Genomic DNA, 22,795 nt, shown 5'->3' with positions numbered 1-22,795 from the left:
AAAATCGGCAAAAGACTTGAATTCATTCACCTAGGAAGATAAAGAATGGCAAATAACCACATGGAAACGTGTTCAACTTCAATAACCGTCAGAGAATGACACATTGAAACCATAAGGAGGCCACACTGCAAGATTATTACAATGACTACAGTAAAATGTACCGACAGCATCAAATACTGGCGAGGATGTGGAAAACTGGGTTTTTCTCACATTGCTCGTGCGAATATCACATGATACATGAAAATCAGCACGGCACGGTCGTTTGGTGAACTGGAGCCTGCCCTGAACAGACCACGCAGAAGTTACGCTGGTGGTAATTTATCCTGGGGAAACGGAACCCTGTACACCAGAGTGGTTGTACTTTAAATGGACAAAAACTAGAAATAACTCATATGTCCTTCATCAGGTAAAGGGACAGAAAACCGTGGTACATCTAACTAATGGAAAACTACTCAGCAACCGAAGAGAATGGACCGTGAGTTCTTACACCAAACAACATGGACGGACCTCGAGGGAATTACGTGGAGTGCCAAAGCCAACCTTAAAGGGTCCTATAGTGAATGATTCCGTTTATGTAACTTCTTCAAAGTGACAAATTCGTAGTGATGGAGAATAAATCAGTGGTTGCCAGAGGTTAGTCGAGTTGGGGAAAGAATACGACTATTACAGTTTGGCCTAAGAAATTTCTAGCTAGTGATAGAATGATCCTGTGCCTGATTTGGGAGATGGTTAGGCAAATCTGCACATGCAATAAAATAATAAATAAATAAAACTGTACACATGTGCAAAAGTGCATAAATCCTGGTAAATATTGAATAAGATCTTTATTTGAGTTAATAGTTCGATACTGACATTAATTTTCTGGTTTTGCCATTGTCCTATGGCTTGATAAGATATGACCACCGGAGGAAGGTGGGTAGAGGGCACATGGGCACTTGAGTTTTGAAATGTACTGCATCCTAAATTATTTCAAAATAAAAAGTTATCAATGAAAAAATACGTGGTACACACTAGAGAGTCAGAGAACATATTTTGTGTAATTCAACATTTATTCTTTTTTTATTGAGACATAGTTGACATATAACATTGTACTAGTCTAAGTTATACAACCTAAAGATTTGATGTAAGTCTATATTGCTAAATGATTACAAGTTTAATACCCATCACCTTACATGGTTACATTTTTTTTTCTTTTAGGACCTCAATATTTAGTATTAATTAAGATAAGGGAAGAGGAAGTGAGAGGAGGGAAAGATTAAGGGGAGAAGGAACTACAGAGGAAGGAAGGAAAGAACTCAGATTAAGTCCTTTGATAAAGATCCTATTTTATTAATTTTTAAAATTCCTTTAAAGATCTTATTTATTTTAGAGAGAGAGTGCATGAATTAAAGTGCTCAGGTTGGGGGAGGGGCTGAAGGAGAGGGAGAGAAAAAATCTCAGGTAGACTCCACACCCTGCATGGAGCCTAATGTAGATGGGGCTGGATCTCACGACCCTGAGACCACGACCTGAGCTGAAATCAACAGTGGGACTCTGAACCAACTGAAACACCCAGGCTCCCCAAGATCGTATTTTAAAACAATATCCAGCATCATTTTTAGGACTGAAACAGGAAAGCTTTCCCAGGAGAAAATCAGGAACAAGTTCAGCATCTCTAATAACATTGTTATCGTTCAACACTTTTTCTGCCCTAATCAATGCAATTAGGAAAAAAAATTATACACATTCAAAAAGAAAATATGTATTTTTTTATTTAGGTATAAACACAATTATCTACCTGTAAAACTTTTTTAAAGCACGTCAAATGTTGTAGGAACTAATTAGAATATACAGTAACAATCACTAACTACAAGATGAGTATAAAAAAATAAATATTTGTAGGTAAAAGCAGTGAACACAAAAAAGTGTATGTGTGAAAAGATACCATCAATGACATTGGCAAAAAAAAAAAAAAATACTTATAGGGAATGATAACAAGAATCGAGAAGCCCTAAGTGAAAACGAAAATACACAAAACTCCCAAAATTTATAATAACTCAAACTATAGAACTTTAATGAATGACGTATATAGAAAGATATAAAATATTTGAATAAGTACTATGTTCCCAGAAGAAAATGGGAAAGATTCAAAACATTCGCTTAAACTTGACTCTGATAGGGGCGCCCAGGTGGCTCAGTCAGTTAAATAGCCCACTCTTGGGTTCTGCTCAGGGCATGATCCCGGTGTCCTGGGATCGAGTCCCACATCGGGCTCCCTGCTCAGCAGGGAGTCTGCTTCTCCCTCTGTCTCCCTCTGCCCCTACTCCCTGCTTGCACTCTCTCTTTCTCTCTCAAATAAATAAAGTTTAAAAAAAAGTAAATAAATAAATTTGACGGCGACAGTGGCTGCTGTAGGTCGCAGGTCCGGAACTGCTTGGATGCAGGGAGGAGAGTAGTTCCTGGCTGGGAAGATGCCCTCAGCAAGGCGGTCGTCTGTAGGGCAGATGACACACAGATCATGGCTGTAGCCTTGGGGGACATAACAGGGATAGTATAGCATGTTGCTCTGTACTGGCTTCTTTAGGAATCGTTTTCCAAACTCCTGTAAAAGAAAATGGAGATCAGGTACAGGTAGCAGGTCAGGAAGCAGAAAGCTGGAAAGGAAAGGATTTGTCCAAGTCTATCACCTCGAGTAAAGCATTGCAAGAATACAGTATATATACTGCTCAGATAGCAGACCCCATAATCCTTTCAAGCAGCTTTTACTTACATTCCCTACCAGACCAAAGAGGTGAGCTTGCTAGCAAGAATCACATGCAGAAGGGGGGGGCTTCTATGCGGGGGACTGTAATTTGTTACTGCTTGTAAGTGGTGCCAGAATGGAGAGACCAGGTTAATGAACAGAGCATGGAGGCCAATGGCTGGCAGGTATCCAGCTTAAGCTTACGTAGTGTCCATACAGGTGTTTGGTTGTGGTTGGAAAGACACAGAATTCGCTGGAAGCAAATAGAATCCTATTAGGTCTGACTGGCAGCGTATGATGACTACCCATCCCCTCAGCTTACCTCCAGAGCTCACACCCTTAGGGAGCGGGCTGCAAACACCATGCGGACCCCAAGAACGCTCTGTTCTCCAGTGTTTCAGGCGGGGCCAGGAAGGCCATCAGTTGGGGAACCCTTCCACCCTTGCTACTTCTTCCTGGCATTGAACACTCTGGGAAGACGTGATGCCATGAGAAGCTGAGGTGACAAGCATAGGAAAAAAATCCAGCATTCCCAGGCTGGGGAGAAGGAAGGGAGCTCAATGTCAGGACTCTGAGATGGAGCTGCGAAGGGGCCCTGAAACATCGACCTCAAGCTTCACTGACCACGGAGTCTGCAAACGTCTCCAACATGGAATCCACCATAAGGTACTTTGCTACTGGGCACCTGGGTGGCTCAGTCGGTTAAGCATCTGCCTTCCTCTCAGGCCTTGATCCTAGAGTCCTAGGATCAAGCCCCGTGTTGGGCTCTCTGCTCTGTGGGGAGTCTGCTTCTCCCTTTGCTCCTTCCCCTGCCCATGCTCTCTCTCTGTCTCAAGTAAATAAAATCTGAAAAAAAAAAATGTTTTAAAGGGACTTTGCTACTAAAGACAGAAAACTCTCTCTATACTGCTGTAGCTTATATGGCTTTTGTCTTTTTATAGCCATTTTAATGGGGATTTAGTAGGAAGAAGAGGTGAGCAAGCATACACCGTGTGACATACTAAATAAAAAGCCTAAAAATATCAAGCGCGTAATGACTGTGTTTTTCTGACCACTGGAGAAAGGATGAATTAGTTAAAGAACAGTCTTTGAAAAAGGAGCTAGCCATTTGGGAAAATGGAGCCCTAAAACATTTTACCTCAATTTCATGATTTAACTTGATTTCTGAGCTGAAAGGCATTGTAATTTCTGAATAGATCAGGGAATTCGAGCCCAAGCACATTCGGTTTTTCTCCTAGTAATGTAGTGCGTGAATTCAGTCATCCCGAGAAAAACTCACTTAACCTACACCCTGTTTCCTTCCCTGGAATTGGTGAGAATATTCATATTATGGGGATTAAAACACACGGGCACGCAGTATAGACTCAGTAAGCCCTGGTCCTCTAAATGCTGAAGGTTGGCTGTATATTTGTGTGTCTTTTCAACAAAATATACCGTAAGATCCAGAGAATCTGTCTCTTTCTGCTCCTTGGCTTTTCACCCTTCTCTTGTTTAATGGTCAGAAAAATTCTGGATTATAGTCATGATTATTTCTAGTTTACATGGAGAAAAACCAAAGAACAAAGAGTAGTTAAATGACTTTCCCAGCATCCCCTACCTAATAAGACATAGAGCAAGAATTGCAACTCAGGACCCACTGATTTTTCTACCAGATATTGACATGCATATGTACATTCTAAAATGATCCTAAATGCCGAGTGCTATCTCAACACTGTATCATTAATTGAAATCTGTGTTCTTCTTGTCCCGTGCTCCTCAATTTACAGTAGAATCCAGACTTGAGTGGTATCCAGGTAGAACAGGGACAATTTGACTTAGCAAAAATTACTCCTCAAATTTCCCCACTGGCTGTGAATTTTCACTTGCAAAGATTTTTTGCACCTGTCCCACATTTCATCCCTGCAGATGCGATGCTTCAAACCCTTGCCTGTGAACACAGCATAGCCAATAGCACGCAGATGCTCTCTGAGTACAAAATGAGTGAGTCCAATGAGTCAGCATTAATGGGAAATCAGTACTCAGTAAGAGGAAAATACCACAAGGACTGACTATGGAGTGCTCATGGCATTAATGCAACCTTTAAAGGAGAACTTCAGGCACATTCGGTGCACAACCTTATCTCAAATCAATGTAGCATGGTATTTAAGTTGATTAAGCATGCAAAGAAATATCTGTAGGAGATGGTACTGCTATTTGCATTCTTCACTAACCTTTGGGATATTCCCAGAAAAGCCCTCCTTCCACCCATGCTGCCCCCAGAGTTCCCACTCAGTGTCCCCAGGAGATTGAAACTTGATATTCTAATAGTGTTGAGAGCTGTTGGATCTCAAAATTGGGGTTACTGCTTTGACTTGATGAGGTAATTACTGACTAAAAATTTGAAAGAAAAAAATATTCATGCCTGATCATTGTTTTCCATCCAAGGGTCAGCAATGGTTTGGGCCTCCTTTAATTTATAAACTTAACTGTTTATTTGAATTAGTGTCTCTTTATATGTATTAAATAATTTCAGTCCCGGGTCTTCAGAGTTCTGCTCCTAACAATAGACAATTATTTGGACATAGGGACCCTCTCCCCCACAAAAAAAGAAGTTTCTAGAAAAATAAGCATGGTCCCCAGTCCAGACTGGGGGGGGGGGGTCTCCTCTCAGAGCCAGGATGGTAGAATATTCATGTTTGCATCCTCAGAAGCTAGCACAGGGCAGAGACGTGCGTATTGTAGAGAATAAAGGAATAAAGGAATAAAATAAGATATAGTGTAAAATAGGTCTCACTGGTTCCCAGTAAGAGGCTGGAGAGTGTTGAATACATCATGGACCATGTATGCGAGATGCCCTGTGGTCAATTCAGAATCGCCACCACCCCTCCCAAGGCCACTGCTGCCTTGGAGAAAAGAAGCCAGGAACCATATTTCCGATATGACTTTGGGTCCAAGGGAGGCTGAAAGAAAGGAGAAGTCATTCTTCTCACAGTTACAGCCAGCCTCGCGACTTCCAACAGCTTCCTGAGAGCCACCATGCACTGCCGCAGACTGATCTGTGAGCATCTCTCATATTTTTGATCCCAGCTGAGATCGTTCTTAGCAGAGTTCCAGCTCTTCCAACATGGCGCACACCTCTATTTCCCTGTATTAAAATCATCAACACTTTGATCTACTTTGACTTCAAGAGTGGCTTCTGTTTTCCTGACCAAACATGGGCTAAACCACTGTCACCATCCTCCAGCCTTAGAACCACAGTGTTTCCATGTATATTAGCATAGAAATCTCTTAAACACCCAGTTCTAAATATATTCTTTTTTTTAAAAAGATTTTATTTATTTATTTGACGGAGAGAGAGAAACAGCCAGCGAGAGCGGGAACACAAGCAGAGGGAGTGGGAGAGGAAGAAGCAGGTTCCCAGTGGAGGAGCCTGATGTGGGGCTCAATCCCATAACACCAGGATCACGCCCTGAGCCGAAGGCAGACGCTTAACTGCTGTGCCACCCAGGCGCCCCTAAACACCCAGTTCTGACAGATCTTGGCAGCCAGCTGATGGCACAAAGACTCTTGAGCCCAACAACCAAAGTCAAGCTGTTCTTGAAACCAGAGTTGCTCTGTGCCTTGCCTTCACCCCATCATTCCTCTTAAGCTTCCCCAACATAATATCCTCTCATAGCCAAACCCTTTGCAAGAACTTTCCATACACTCAGATTTTAATTAAACATTGGCCTTTTTCCAGAGTTGCTGGATCATATCCAGTCACTTCAGTGAAGAGTCAAGATTCAAGTACAACCCAGTCACCAAAAGCGACTGCCTCTTGTTTGCACTCCTTCTTGTTTCTAGGTCATGTTTCAACATTGTGGTCAACCTCACACTGAAAAACAAGAGCCATCTGATATCTTCACCATCTACTCTTCCTCCCTTTCATTTTCTCCATCTGTGAAACACTCCCTCTAGTTCACAGATAACGTAAGCATTTCTCTACATCCTAACAACTGCCCTCATCTTGAGGTAGAAGATCCATCCTGGTAGTCGTGCAATGCCCTGGAGATGTAGATTCCTGACTTTCTCAACTCTGAGAGTTGCTTGAACCACTATCACGGAACCACAATCGCTAACAGTAGGAATGTCTGGTATTTTGGGGGGATTCCAACTTGAACCCTGCAGGGGCTTCTTCTCTGGCACCACCATCAACAATGTCACACTCACCCTATCGGACACCTAGTGCACCTCTGTTTTAACTTTATGAAGACATCTGGTCTGTGGAGTACGAAACATCATTCAGTTTTTTTCTGACTTAACTGGTCTCCTAATACAGTTATTCTAGATGGCTCCACCTGATCTCATACCTGGGCTGCAGTGAGGATTAGAGCCATCACAGTTCCACACTGAGCAGTATCCGGTGAGTATGAAAACTGCCCATCAGCTTCAAGCCCACAAGCAGGTCCTTTGTCCACTTTCCACACCTGAGGGTCACAGCTTGGGGATTCTTCTTCCTATGTTCCCAGTGCCCGGAACTGTGACTATGTGCTCTGCACATAGTGGGGATATTTCAATGAGTTGAACGAAGATAATTTTAACAGTTTTTTAAAAGTTTTACCTCTTGCTTCTAACACTCCTGCCCACACTATCTCAGGAAGATGAGCTATCCTTGATGAGGAGACAGAGCTATTCGATAGACTACACATTTACATGGCAAGATGAGTCTTCATTTCAAGAAGTACATGTAGGAAGGTCACCCTTTCTCCTTTTCTATAAATCAATGTAGTTTTGTGTCACTGGCTGGGCAGAACAGGATTCCCAGGCATTTTAAGGCCTCCACATTCAGGGGGCATGGCCCCTGCTTCAAGGCTGAGAGTGAGCATGTTACTGTATTCATCCGCTCCCAGGCTGGAGAACAATGGTGGTCATGGTGTCTTTCCATGGCGACTTTCACCATGGGCTGCCCTCCATAGGGGTCCTGCGGACAAGGGGAAGCTGGATGCCACCAAGAGCCCCTGCAGAGGGTGTGGACTCCAGGTCACCGAGCATCCCCTGAGGTCCCATGCTGCGGCCCCCCTGCTCTGAATTCAGTCCCTCCATCTCGAGAGGGGCTCTTTTTATCAGCCTCATCATCTCTATGACTTATTATTATTTTTATTTCTTCATACAGCTCTTCTTCAGGGCGTACAGGCCTTAGGAAACAGAACCGGGAACAAGTGTGGTCTGAGTGTGGAAGCAGAGTTCATGTGGCCTGATGAACCAGGGGAAATGAAGGCAAGAGTACATGGAGAAGGTATATATCAGACATGATTCTATGCAAGAGATTACCTAGAAATTACTTCCGTTCTCTGTTCTTCCCTTCTCTTAGAAGGGTGTTCTGGTCACCGTCTGGCCTGGTCCTCAGCAGGGGGCAGGACACCGTGGGGGTGGCTCCATCCTCTATAAGCCCCCTTTGTCCCATTTCACCAACCTGTCTGTTTCCACTGGGATTTTTCCATCAACATGTTTGTCCTTGCCTTACTGACCCCAACTTTAAAGCAGCCTTCTTCAGTCATGTCCCCCTGATATCATGCGTCCCTTAATATCACATTCCCTTCTACAGCCATGTGCTTAAAAGACAGGCTGACGTACCCGTGCCCCTTTCTCAGCACACAATCAGCCCTCCTTCACTGTGGCCCTGATGCCACTGAGCTGACATGCCCAAGTCAGCGAGGCTGCCTGTTTCCATCTCACCACATTGGACTTCACTGCCTCTAACAACAGGAAGTATGAGGGAGGACTGTTTCACCACGTGAAATCCTCTGTTCCATCCCCTGGTTTCCTGCCTGCCTCTCTGGTAACTGTTCCCTCAGGATTTTCATGAGATCCATGTCCCTGTTGGTGTCACAGAGGGACGTGTTGTCCAGGACTCAGCCTCCTCTGCTTTGCTCACCGTCAGTTTCTGTCACATAACGTGCAGACAGCTCCAGGGGGCTTTCTCTAATGATGTGTCCTGACTGTTCAGTACTTGTTAAAAAAACTAAAACCCTGACGAAATCTGGACCTAGTTTTCCTTTTACGTAATAAACATTCCCACATAATTATTCCCTGTCAATATTAACACCCACTTTAACATATTGCCTCCTTTTAAAACTATTTCATGAAACATTTGACAATATTTTCAGAATAAAAAGAGCCAAGTCATCCAGGAGTTTATAGATTCAAAAGTAAATGCTCCCATTTACCATCCCTGCATTGTCTTCACTTCACCCAAAATACTTCCCTTACCCAGTCAGAGGGGAGCAACCATTGACATTTAGTGGGTGACTTCATAGAAATTGTTTTGTGCTTTCAAATCTAGACTATAACATATGCATTGTATACATGCATGTTGTGGGCATGTGTGTGCACATGTTTCCTACAAGAAATCTCCCTCTACACCCATATCCAGGGTGACCACCTGCTGGAAATCTGTCCCTTAACCTGGGTGGATGAACCAACAGGAGGTTAGTTAAAACGTGTTGGTTTTTTACTTTATTTGTGTTTCAATAGAATTATGGTTACTTTTTTAAGTGTTGAAAGTGTTTAAAAGATGTCCTATCTCTGTTTACATCTCATGTTCTTATTCCCTGTGTATATGAGAAAGGAAATTGAGTCCAGTGCTTAACAGAAGGTTCAAAGCCCCTCTCAGAACAACTGGATGAGAAAATGGACCCAGAGCTGCAGAGCTCGGCTGATTCCCATCAAGTGTCTAGGAGGAGCATTGCTTCTGGGATCAGTTGACTTAAGCAGAAGGAACTAGGGACCCCAGATGTCAAGATACCTTGATGAATTCCCGAGGGTACAGCAAATGCGGTCACCAGGCTGGCACTCAGAAAGGGGCTTCGCTGGCGTGCCTATAGCAGACGGGGCCTCCTGCAAGAGCATCAGGACTCCAGCGTGGTCCAGTGGGGGCTCCCTGCCTTCACCCTGTCGATCTGTGCCATGGAGGAAGGGACTTTTCGTCAGCCTCAGCATGAATGGTACTGCTCTGGGTCCAGTATCACTCACAGGAGGAGAAATCTGCTGGAAAAGCAGTTCCTGCTGCAATCATTGGATGGTTACTATAATTAACTCCTAAAGGAAAATAAAACCATGGAGATATCTGTCTTATTGTGAACAGATCACAAGGAGGCTTTACTTAACAAATGCATCATTTTTAGGGAGTTTGATGACTTGCCTATGAGCACTGAGAGGAACTAAGATGTGCAGCCCAGAGGATGAGCCTGGCATGCCTGGTCCAGGGACCCCTCGGGCTGCAGACCTGGCCTGCTTGTTCAAGGAAGCCATGATTTTGTGTCACAGCAGCACAGTGAGGGCCCAGATCACTACAGATGACTGGAAGAACCCATGCCCACATATTAGATCTTTCAAATGCTAAGCATCTGTTTTTCTTTCTCATAAAATGGGGATGGTAAATATTCCTCCCAAAATGCCCTTTGTGAGCAGGTGGCATTAGTAATGTGGAATGGGGCCCGGGGCAGTCCCATGGGTGTATATGTCTGGAGACCCAGGTGGGTGGAGGTGCAGAGCCCCTGCCATGACTGAGAACCTTCAAGGCAGAATCTCTATCACTTAATACCAACTTTGAGCACATCTCCAAACAAGTTTTGCCCTTGGTGTTCATACACATATCAAGTGGGCCCATTTCACGGGAGAAGATATTTGCCAAACAATATCTGATAAGGGGTTAATATATGAAATATATAAGGACTCCTACAATTTAGTAGAAGAAAGAAAGAAAGAAAGAAAGAAAGAAAGAAAGAAAGAAAGAAAGAAAGAAAGAGAAACTATTTAAAAATGGGCAAAGAACTTGAATAGATGTTTCTCCAAAGAAAACATACATTGTGACCAACAGACTCATGAAAAGGTGCTCAATAGCTTACTCATCATCAGGGAAATGCAAACCAAAACCATGATGTATCACCTCACACCTGTCAGAATGGCTAGTATCAAAAGGAAAAGAAGGAACGAAGAAGGAAGGAAGGAAGGAAGGAAGGAAGGAAGGAAGGAAGGAAGGAAGGAAGGAAGGAAGGAAGATAATTATCATTGACAAATTGGAACCCTCATGCACTGTTGGTGGGAATGCAAACTGGTGCAGCCACTGTACAAAACAGTATGGAGGTTCCTCAAAAAATTAAAAATAGAACTACTATATGATCCAGCAACCCTACTATTATCCAAAGGAATTAAGATCAGGATTTCAAAGAGGTATCTGCATTCCTATGTTCACTGCAGCATTACTTACAAGAGCCAAGATGTGTAAACTACCTAAGTGGCCATCAGTGGTTGAATAAAGAAAACGTGGCCTATATATGTACAGTGGAATATTATCAGCCTTAAAAAAGAAGGTAATCCTGAAATATCGGACAACATGGATGAACTTGGAGGACATTATACTAAGTGAAATAAGCCAGTGTTAGAATGACAACTTCTGCATGATCTCATGGCGAATCAGTGGCCATCAAGCTTCAGCGATGGTAAATTGCATGTGTTCTAGAGACCTGCTCTCCAGCATCGCATCTACAGTGAACAATGCTGTATGGTACATTTAGAAGCTGTGTTAAAAGGATAGGTCTTGGGGCGCCTGGGTGGTTCAGTTGGTTGAGCGTCCATCTCTTGATTTTGGCTCAGGTCATGATCTCATTGTCCTGGGATCGAGCCCCCACCTGAGGCTTTGCATGTGGTGGGGAGTCTACTTGAGGATTCTCTCTCTCCTTCTCCTTCTGCCCCTCCGCCTTCTAAAATAAATAAGTAAATCTTTAAAAAGAGAAGGTAGATCTCATGTTAAATGTTCTCACTACAGTTAAAGAAAGAATAATAGGGTCCACTTCACTGGGCTGGGGAAGACTTAGATAAGATAATCCATGAAAGGTAGCACAATGTTTCTGCTTCATAAGTTCTATTATTATTATTACCCAGAGGAAAACAGTGAACTAAGAGTCATCAGTGAAATGTGTCACCAAGATGTAGTCCCAGATACAGGGGTTTGGTTTAGAAGCAAATTCTAGTTTTAGCAAGTGAGCCAGACCCAGTGAACGGTTACTCAGGATACTGTTATAAAGATTAGGAAGGTTGCAGTTTAGGAAGTGGTCCCCAGAACCTGGCCAAAGCCTGGCATGGTTGGCTCTGATATGAGTCCACAGTATTATGCATGAGCTTCTAAAATTCTCTTGGAGCAAGGTCAGGGGTGTGACCCCAGGGTGAGTGGGGACGGGCAACACGGGAGTGGTGACCCTATGATGGGATGATGGGTGAGGGCTCTCTAGCACAGAGCTTACACTATGACGTCAACCTGCCCAGTTTCCAAGTCAGTGTGGAAAGCCAGGTCTTAAACCCAAGGTTGAAGCTGGGGAGAAAGCCATCTGGGAACACACTGTGAAAAATACCTTCACAAGTAATAGGGAGACGAAAAACTAAAATACAAGTCCCCCAGGGGCTTTTGTATTCAGTTGGGAGTGTACAGAAAGAGTGGCCAGGTCAGGACCACCTCCCACACATGACTCTTCATCACACCCCTCTCGGTCTGGCTTTGGAGCTTCATATTTCTGTGCCCTCAGCTGGACCCATTATGACCCAGGGACTTCATGCTGGTGTTTTTCTTTAGCTTTTCACATTAAGATCTCAGATCAGATGGCACCTCCTTGGAAAACCTCTCTCTGACCTCAATCAAAAGTACCCCTCCTCTCCCATCTTTGCATGCTGGCGTACTGTCCCAGAGGCACATGTGGCTGTCCAGAATTGTCCTGTCTATGTATTTGCTTCCCTATTTACTTCCTTCTCCCTTCTCCTGGTACCCGAGCTCCAGGACATCAGGGATTTTGTGCTGTCCAGTGCCTGCTGACAACAGCATCTGGTGCTCAATCCTGAGATGAAGGGTCGTCCCTTCCCTTCTAATGAGGATACAGTGCAGAGGGGTATTTGCTATTTAGTTATTTACTGAGCCCTTCATCTGAAAAGTGCAATAGCACAATTAATCGATGTTGGTGAGAAGGGTAAGATCACTGTTCTTCTCTGGTTACCATGGACAGGCTACACAGCAGAAACCACCATTATCATGGGAAAGACTGTACGCACCACTCTGCAGAAATCGTCTCATTGTCAAAGCAATGAACCTTTCAAACTAAGTGGCAGGCTAATTTCAAGCCCCACCTATGGTATGAGATGGCCAGAGTAGAGAAAATTATAGAAATCTTTTTGATAATTTGCATCAAATACATCAAACTTCACAGAATACTTTCCCATGGGCTTTACAAGCACTTGCCAGAATGGAACAAACTCTAACATTGTCAACAGACAGAGGTCTTAATCCCAGCCCCTCCACTTACCAGTTGAGTGACCTTGAAATGATTTCTTTTTCTTCTCCTCCTCCTCCTCCTCCTCCTCCTCCTCCTCCTCCTCCTCCTTCTTCTTCTTCCTCTTCTTCTTCTTCTTCTTCTTCTTCTTCTTCTTCTTCTTCTTCTTCTTCTTCTTCAGATTTTTATTTATTTGTTTGACAGAGAAAGACAGCAAGAGAGGGAACACAAGCAGAGGGAGTGGGGGAGGAAAAAGCAGGCTTCCCGCTGAGCAATGCCAGGATCCTGGGATCAGGACCTGAGCTGAAGGCAGATGCTTAATGACTGAGCCACCCAGGCACCCCACTTTGAAATAATGTCTTAACGCTTTTGATCTTCAAGGTCCTAATTAAAATGGAGATGGTCACATGGCCTTGATATAGGCGAGAAGATTATGGATTATAATGGATCAAATGCCTGGCCCAATGTCTGGCTCAGAGGAAATACTAGACACAAAGCAGGTTGCATTTGCAGTTTCCAGATTTGTTCTCACTTCAACCTTAGCAGGCAGGCAGGTCAGGGTGATAATCGAGGGAGACACAGCACAATGGAGAGGTGCCCCACAGCTGAAGAGCATGATAGCACATTCCATTTCAATGCCCTGCTTCCGTGTTCCTCCTCAAGAACATAACTCACCTTGACCCTTCTCTTGGTTTTTTGCAAATTTGCTTGCACTTATGTGTTAAACATTTTACGCATGAAAGGAATTACATAAATATATTTATAAGGTGCAGAGAAAACTAAAAGAGATAGCGGATAAACATGTAGTCACTATCCAGTTTAAGAAAGTGACCCTAATCATTGCTGAGCATTTCCCATCCCATCTACCTGTCTCCATTCCCCAAGGGGAATGAAATCCATGTTTATAATGAACTGGAGTTTGGGTATGATTTTTTTTACACATGCATTTTATCTTCAACATTGTGTCATTTCATCTTTGTCATTTTTTTTAAATTTAAATTTAAATTAATTTAAATTTAAATTATTTAAATTTAAATACATGGCAGCAGACTTCATAAATTTTTCTTTGACTTGCTTTTTCCCCCTTGATACTGGATTCCTGAGATCCCAGCATGCTACTGAAAACAGTCCATTCTTTTTTGCAAATTCTTATTTCATGCTCCTCCCTTGTGAGAAAATAACACAATGATTTATCTATTGAGGAAATGATAGATTTTGTAGTTGTTTTCAGTTTTGCTTATGAGTTTTTGTTTCTCAATGACAATTTGCCACAAGCTCTCTTGTATGCCTTTCTCATTAGCTGTGTGAGGATTTCTTCAGGATACACAACTAGTAGACCAGAAGACATTTCTTCAGTTTTCACCCAACTATGTAGTTTTGAGAAGCATCTACATGACACGAACTGTTTAGGCACTGAAGGTGGAGGCATTTCCTTCGTTGTGGTGTTTACATCATTATGGGGAAAAGCACGTTATAAATAAGACAAACATAAAACATTACATTCATCAGCACAGGCCTGGTCGTACTGCGTGGCAAATAATCCTCAAACCCAAATGGCTTTTTTTTTCATTCAGTTAACATTTATTTTTTTCCACTTTTACTGAGAAATAATTGACAAAAGTTTGAGATACAGGGAGCCAAGGGCAGACACCCCAAAATGTGTCACTTTGCGTATTAATTATTCTAAATAAAAGTTCTAAGGAAACAGCCAATGCAAAAGAACACTGTGACCCCCTCCCTTTGTCTCCAGAAAGCAAGAAATGAATCTCCCATGTAGAGGCGCCCTCCTTGTAGTAGGAGGGGGAGAAACATCCTTATCACAGCCGTGGGAAACTTACAGCCATATAGAAGGCCATATAGACAATCCTTGTGACTTCTACTAATTTGCGACCCACACCCAACCCCCCTAAATTCTGCTTAGAATTCCTCACTCACAGAAGCTCCCCAAATGGAGTTTTCTCTGTCCTGTTAATTCCTCACTAGTTTACTCTTTGTCTAAGAAGTATAGAAACTGCCTACCATGGTCACTCATTTAGGTCACGATGTCATTATTGGGCCTCTGTGCGTATGTAACTGCACTTTGGTTTTTTCTCTTGTTAATCTGGTTCCTGTCAATTTCCCTCTTAGGCCAGATGGAGAACATTGAAGGGCAGAAAGACATTATTCTTCCCCTGCGAGGTTTACAGCAGAATGATGGGACTTACATATATTGTGAAATGATCACCACTAGAGGATTAGTTAACATTGATCACCTCATATAGGTACAGGAGAGGGCAAGAAATAAACAAATCCTCTTTGTGATGAGAAGTCTTAGGATCCACTCCCTTAGCTCCCCTTCACACCACAGAGCAGTGCTGGCTGCGGGCACCATGGTGCAGATTGCATCCCTAAGCATCAAGAATATTACACCTGGACGTTTGTGCCCTTCCTCCCATTCCCCATTCCCCCACCCCACCTCTAGAACCACAGATCTGGTCTCTTTCTACATGAGTTGTGGACTTTTTTTCCCCCCCACTTTGTTTTTTGTTTTGTTTTTGGTGGTTTGTTTGTTTTAGTTTCCATGCATAAGTAAGACTATACGGTGTTTGTCTTTCTCTGTCTGACATTTCACTTACCAGAATGCCTTCAATGCCCATTCATGTTGTTGCAAATAGTAGGATTTCCTCATTTTCTATGGCTGAATAATATTCCAGCGTGTGTGTGTGTGTGTGTGTTTGTGTATGCAAAGTTACATAGATATAGATATCTTTACCCTATCAAAAGCCCAATGGCATCATTTACAGAAATAAGAAAAAAAAACAGGACACCTGGATGGTTCTGTCAGTTAAGCATCTGCCTTCAGCTCAGGTCATGATCTCAGGGTCCTGGGATAAAGACCTGCATCAGGCTCCCTGCTCATCAGAGAGTCTGCTTCTCCCCCCGCTCCTTCTGCCCCTCCCCCCACTCTCTCTTTCTCTGTCATATAAATAAATAAACTCTTAAAAAAAAGAAATAGGAAAAAAAACCCCACTAAAATCTATGTGAAACCACAAAAGACTCTGGATAGCAAACAAATCCTGAAACAAAAAGATAGCAGGATGCATCACACTTTCCAATTTCAAGCTATACTGAAAGGATATAGTAACTAAAACACTATGGTACTGGCATTAAACAAATAAAAAAGACTGATGGAACAGAATCAAAAGCCCCAAAATGAGCCCAAGCACATGTGGCCAACTCATATTTGACAAGAGCCAAGAAGACACAATGGAGAAAAGGCAGTCTCTGTTAAATCGGGCTGGCAAAACTGACATCCACATGCAGAAGAATCAAACTGGACCCCTATCCTACACCACTTACAAAAGTTAACTATAATGGATTAAGGACCTAAGTGTAAGACCTAAAATCATAAAACTCTCAGAAGAAAACACGGGGAAAGAAGCTTCTTGACATGGGTCCTGGTGATGACTTTTTGGAAATCACACCTAACACATAAGCACCAAAATTAAAAATCAACAGGTTGGACCACATCAGACAAAAAAGCTTCTGCACAGCAAAAGAAACCACCAGCGAAGTGAAAAGACAACCTACAAAACAAGGGGGAAAATATTTGCAAACTATGTTTCTGAGAAGGGGTTAATCTCCAAAATATATAATGGTCTCATTCAATTCAACAGCAAAACAAAACAACAACCAACAAACCAATTTAAAACGGGCAAAGGATCTGAATAAACATTTTCCAAAGAAAATATATGAATGGCCAACAGGTACACAAAAAGGTGCTCAACGTCACTAGTCATTCGGGAAATGCAAATCAAAACCACAGTGAGATCGCACCTCACATCTGTTAGACTGGCCATCTCCAGGAAGGCAAGAGACAGCAGGTGTTGGAACCCTCATATGCTGTTGGTGGGAATGAGAACTAGTACAGCCACTGTGGAACAGTATGGAGGCTCCTTCAAACTTTAAAAATAGAATTAACTGTATGATCCAGCAATTCCACTTCTGGGAACATATCCAAAAGAAACAAAACACTAATTCCAAAAGATACCTGCTCCCCCATGTACCTAACATTATTATTCACAATAGCCAAGATACGGAAACAACCCAAGTGTCTACTGATAGATGATTGAATGCAAATATCAGTTCTCCACCACATTACATGTTCTTTAGAGGTCAGCAAGGGGGTCTCCCCATGTTGGCATCTCTCATTTTAAGACTCAGGTTGGGGGGGGCGCCTGGATGGCTCAGGCAGTTAAGTCTCCAACTCTTAATTTCCACTCAGGTTATGATCTCAGGGTCGTAGGATTGAGCCCCACATTGGGTTCCACAGTCAGCATGGAATCTGCTTGGGATTCTCTCTCTTCATCTCCCTCTGAATCTCTCCCCCGTTTTCTCTCTCTTCTCCCCTTTCTTTCTCTCTCCAAAATCAATCAATCAATCAATCAATTAAAAAAAAAAAAGACTCATGTTGGCCACTGTCTGGAATGTACCGGGCACTGAGGAGGAGGAAACAGAATAAAGGCAAAATCCACCCATGTTCTTCAAGCTTCCGCACAGAATGGGCACTTAACCAGTGTCTCACTTGGGCTTTATGGCCTAAAGAAAGTGCCATGGCCTTGCTCAAGGTGAGACCATGAGTTCCTACCATGCCTGGAAGGAAGGAGATGCTCAAATATTTGCAAGCAGCCCCAGGGACCAGCACAAATAGTTTGTCAGATGATTATAATGACATGAGGACAAATGCAACAGCAAGAGGACTGGCCCAAGAACTCAAGTAGCATCACTGCAACTGCTCTGATGACAATATGCTGAATGATAAGGAAGGAGGGGGTGACAGAGCCAGGAAGAAGGGGCTTAGTTAGGATATGTTAACAATTTAGTCAAGAGATGAGGCTGACATGAATTGGAAGTGGAAGTTAGGGTAAGTCAAAAGAGGTCAGATTTGGGGTCTCAGAGGGGAGGGATACAGGGCTTCTGAGTTTAGTGGTGAACAAGGGGAACGATGCACGGCCACTAACCAAGATGGGACTGCGGGTCCTCGGCTTCCCAGGTGGGGACAACTGGTTTGCCAAAGCTTTGCACCTGTTACCCCGACCACCTGCAGGGTAGAATTACTTCTTGCTCCTCATCTTAGCTAACAGTATTGTCTGACATTTTAACCTATTTTGCAAACTGGTGGTCATGAAATGTTGTCACATTTTATTTTTAATTTATAATCCTGTGTACTTTTTCACATATCCATTTGACAATTGAATTTTTTTTATCTAAAAGACTGATTTAATTCTTTTATTTATTTATTTATTTATTTTCCTATTGGGTTGCCCATTTTTCCTCCCTCCCCCCAAAGTTTATATGTTTAAGGGGAATTCAAAACATTTTCTGGTTTATAGCTTATATATTTTCCTTCTGTCCTTTATTACATGTTCCTTTCTTGTGCTTCATTAAATGCTTTTAAATGGTAATGTACTCAAATTCATCAATCTTCTCTTAAGTAGTCAACTTATCTTATATTAACATAAATCTACATTTAGTATTTTCTTTATTTTAAACTAAAGTTTTAGAGCATCACTATTTCTATTAAAGTCTTTATTCAACATTAAATTGATTTTTTCTCCAGAATGTGAAGTTGCTCAAATCTTTGTGGTTTAAAAAAAAAATTATCTCAAAGTTTCTTTGTGTCAGGAGTTGGGGAGCAAGCAGCTTAACCAGGTGGTTCTGGCTCAGTGCCCCTCCTGACGTTGCTGCGAAGATGTTGCCTGAAGGGGGCGCCTGGGTGGCTCAGTTGGTTAAGCTTTGACTTGATTGCAGCTCAGGTCATGATCTCAGGGTTGTAAGATCCAGCCCCACGTGGGGCTACCTACTGAGTGTGGAGCCTGCTTAAGATTCTCTCTCTCCTTCTCCTGCTCTCCCCACTTGCACAGATTCTCTCTCTTTCTCTCCCCGTCTTGAAAAAAAAAAATTGTTGTCTGGAGGACTTGGCTGTTGGCAGGAGGTCTCAGCTCCCCAAAGGGCTGTGTGAGTGTCTGTATGACATGGCAGCTGGCTTCTCCCAGGGAAAGTGACCTGAGAGAGGACAAGGTGGGAATAGTGATGTCTTTCCGACCTACTATGAGTACTGCTTGTTAGAAGTCAGGGAGTGCAACCCACATTAAAGGCAAGGGACATAGATTCTACTTCTTGAAACAAGAAGTGTCACAGATTCATGAGTATGTTTTCAGTTCCCCCATCAGTGATTGGCAGCACGGATTCTGTATTATTTCACATGTGCTTCTACTGATGGCCCCTGTCACCAGTTCCATAGGGCTGGTTGCCTACCCTGCCCCTGTCCCTCACTCCTGTAATTACTCTTTACATCTGGTAAAGCAAGAACCTTTCATGATATTGATGTATTTTAGTGTTTTTATTTTTTTAATTTATTTTTATTATTTTTAAAGTAATCTCTATGCCCAATTTGGGGCTTGAACTCAAGATCAAGAGTCGCATTCTCTACCAACCAAGCCAGCTAGGTGCCCCTGTGCTATTTTTAAACCTAATATTACAGCTGTATCTAAAGAATAACTCACAAAGTGTTTTTATTTATTTCTAGCCACCTAATGTTTTTGGTTGCCACATCAAATAGCTTTCTAATTTTTCTCTTAAATTATCTAATTCTTTATAACGAGTATATAGAAATTGATATTTAAAATATTTATATGTGGTTTACCAGCAAAGCTGCATTATTAATTCCAGTGGTCTTTTATAGATTTGAGGAGTCTTCTATCTGTACTCGACAAGGTTGCCCAGAGAAGCAGAACCAATGGGGTATAGATTGATCAACCGATCTAGACATTGATAGGGATATAAATATAAGAGGATTTATCTTAGGGTTTGGCTTATGTGCTTATGGAGGCCTGAGAACCTCATGACCTGCCTTCTGCAAGCTAGGTCCCCAGGAAAGCCGGTGGCATAGTTTAGTCTGAGTCCAAAGCACAAGAATTGTGCCTGAGGTTGGTTGATGGTCTCAGTCCCAATCTGTGTCCCAAAACCAGAGAACCATGAATCCTGACATCTGAGAGCAGGAAAAGATGAATGTCTCAGCTCAAGCAGAGAGAGTAAATACACCCTTTCTTTGTCCTTTGGTCCTACGTAGGCCCTCAATGGATTGGATGGTGCCCATTCAAACTGGCGAGGGCCATTTTCACTCAATTTACCAACTCAACTCCTAGTCTCTCCTGAAGATGCCATCACAGACACACCCAAGTATAAAGTGTGGCCAGCTATCTGGGCATCCCTCGGCCCAGTTCAGTTGACACATAAAATTAATCCCCGCTGTACTTATAAAATGTCATTGTTAACATCAGAGTTTGCTTTCTTTCCAATTCTTACAACTTTCATGTATACTTTTTTTTTATTTTTTTATTTATTTTTTAAATAATACTATTTTTTATTATATTATGTTAGTCACCATACAGTACATCCCTAGTTTTTGATGTAAAGTTCCATGATTCATTACTTGCGTATAACACTCAGTGCTCCATGCAATACGTGCCCTCCTTAATACCCATCACCAGCCCATCCCATCCCCCCCCCCCGAAGCCCTCAGTTTATTTCCCAGAGTCCATAGTCTCTCGTGGTTCTCTCCCTATACTTTTAAAAGTTCAACACACCACCCAGACTTCAGGTTTGGCAATCCTGCTCACCCAGGAATGGTTGGTCATACCATGCTTGCCACCTGTGCTGCTTTGTTTCATTCCCAGGAAGAGGTCCTTAGGGTTTGGAAAGGAAGAATTGCTGCTCGTCCTAATTTTTAGCTACATGGGGTGAGAGTACGATCTACACCCAAAAGTTATAGTAAGAATGTACGAGGTTAAATTCAGTGGTAGCAGACTACAGTCATATAGACACTGTATTCTCAGGCCTCGATAATGGCCTCCATCGGCACACGTAAGAGTGGGGGAGGGGGGCTGGAGGATAGATCTGGTGAAAAGAAAGGAAGCCCACCTGAGATGGAAAGACAAAATGCTGAGTATTTCCTTCAACCTGAGAACACATATTTCTAGTTGATTTAGCTCATCCGTCAATCCAATCTCACTGTCTGTTTTAATTCCTTATTCCAATTTTCATAAGATTATGAAAGACTAGGGCGCCTGGGTGGCTCAGTTGGTTAAGCATCTGCCTTTGGCTCAGGTCATGATCTCAAGGTCCTGGGATCGAGCCCCGCATCAGGCTCCACACTCTGCAGGGGTCTGCTTGTCTCTCTCTCCCTTCCCTCCCCCCAGCCCTGCTCGTGGCTCGCTCGCTCTTTCTCAAATAAAATAGAATCCAAAAAAAAAAAAAAAAAAGGCTATGAAAGACTCTGAAAATATGACACATACTGAAGAAGGTCCATGACATGCCCTTGCCCATTTTTGCACATTCGCCACAGTGGACTGCATACCTCGAACACAACCAGGTGGGTCTGACTGATAGAACACTAACTGCGGTAAATATTTAGACTATAGTATTAGATTATATTTTCTTAGCGTCATAGTTTCTGTGGTTGCTTCTGTTTCTGTTGCAGAATAAACCAAGTCTCGATGAGGATAGATGTCAACTCCTGTCGACACGCATTTATTTCTAAGCATCCCGCCCTGTACGCGGACACACACCTCTACGTTCAGTTCAATTCTCTTGCCAGCTACGCGAGTCTTCAGTCTTTAGGACTTCAGTTCTACCTAAAATCATCCTCAGATTATTTTCTACTGACACTGAATTCAGTTTCTCTCTACATTGTTTGTTTCAGTCTATGCAAGAGGATTGTGCCATCTTTGCTGTGTCTATGCCGTATTCAAGCGCACACGTGTCCTCATTTAATGAACCTAGTTGTGAGATTTGATCAAGGTGTCTGCGTTAGTATTCCCATTTCCTTCTGAACCAGTATACGCATGACTTATCTTATTTTTTCTTCTCAATGTACATAGAAATGTACTTTGGTTATATCTTATCATACAGTCTCCCAGGGCTGCAGTCACAGTAGGGAGTCTGGAGGCTATCTAAGTGTCCCTAAATACTCAGTCCCCTGAGGACATAAATTTGCTTATTTCCCTCACCAAACGCATGGCTTCAACTCCACTGAGTCTGTAGATTCACCACCACCTCCCTCTACCATGGCTTCAAGGCACGAGATCCTGAACGCGGCAACTGTCATGTGTGAAACAAGGAAGTCGTGTCTCGGCTGGAAAAAATTCTAGTTCAGACCAATATGGTAGCGGGGGCTGGGAACTTAGCTCCATAAGCAAGGAAGTTCCACAAAGTTTCCCCTGCTCTTGGTGTACCTCATTCCACGGTGGAAGCGTCCCTCGCACCATCCAGCAGCAAGCTGGTGACCGTCTTCCAACGGCGCTCTGGGAAGGAGCTGTCGCAGGCTCACCAATGCGTTTGCTGAGTAACCGTCCTGGATCTCTGCCAGCGGCTCCAGTCCTCATGTACTCTGGTTGCAGGCACTTCAAAAAGCATCTGAGCGGCTATTTCCAGCCCAGCTACACTGCCTTCTCAGCAGCCCTTTGTAAACATTGATTGTTATTTCTGCTCAGGGCTCAATGTAAATTTAGATGCCTTCCTTGTGACTTTGTAAATAGGGCTCAGCAGGATTCCTAGGTGGGGGCTGTGGTTTTGCCCAAACTCAAACAAGCCTCTATAGGATTGGATCAATGAGAGATAACCACTTATTTCTTAAGATTTGAAGGATGTTCCTACTTGTTGTCTCCTGCCATTTCCAACATTTCTCAGGCTAGACCTGGCATTGAGCTCTGGCTGGGTCCAGCCTCTGTCATATGGTTGATTATAGTCCTTCAATCCT

The 22,795-nt window shown here is 42.9% G+C and overlaps 1 long non-coding RNA gene across 1 annotated transcript; it reads right to left on the bottom strand.

Annotated features, from left to right (window-relative positions):
• Nucleotides 1–1,305: 1,305 nt before the first annotated feature.
• LOC130542062 (uncharacterized) lies at nucleotides 1,306–22,380 on the bottom strand. The gene is made up of 2 exons (XR_008956350.1): nucleotides 22,272–22,380; nucleotides 1,306–2,581 (listed from the first exon to the last, which is right to left on the bottom strand). It is a non-coding gene; the product is annotated as an uncharacterized LOC130542062 (long non-coding RNA).
• Between the last annotated feature and the right edge of the window lie 415 nt (nucleotides 22,381–22,795).

This window comes from Ursus arctos, unplaced genomic scaffold (assembly GCF_023065955.2).
Source record: "Ursus arctos isolate Adak ecotype North America unplaced genomic scaffold, UrsArc2.0 scaffold_3, whole genome shotgun sequence".
NCBI lineage: Eukaryota > Metazoa > Chordata > Mammalia > Carnivora > Ursidae > Ursus > Ursus arctos.
The sequence above is the reverse complement of the archived record's forward strand: the minus strand, read 5'-3'. Positions and strand labels throughout refer to the sequence as shown.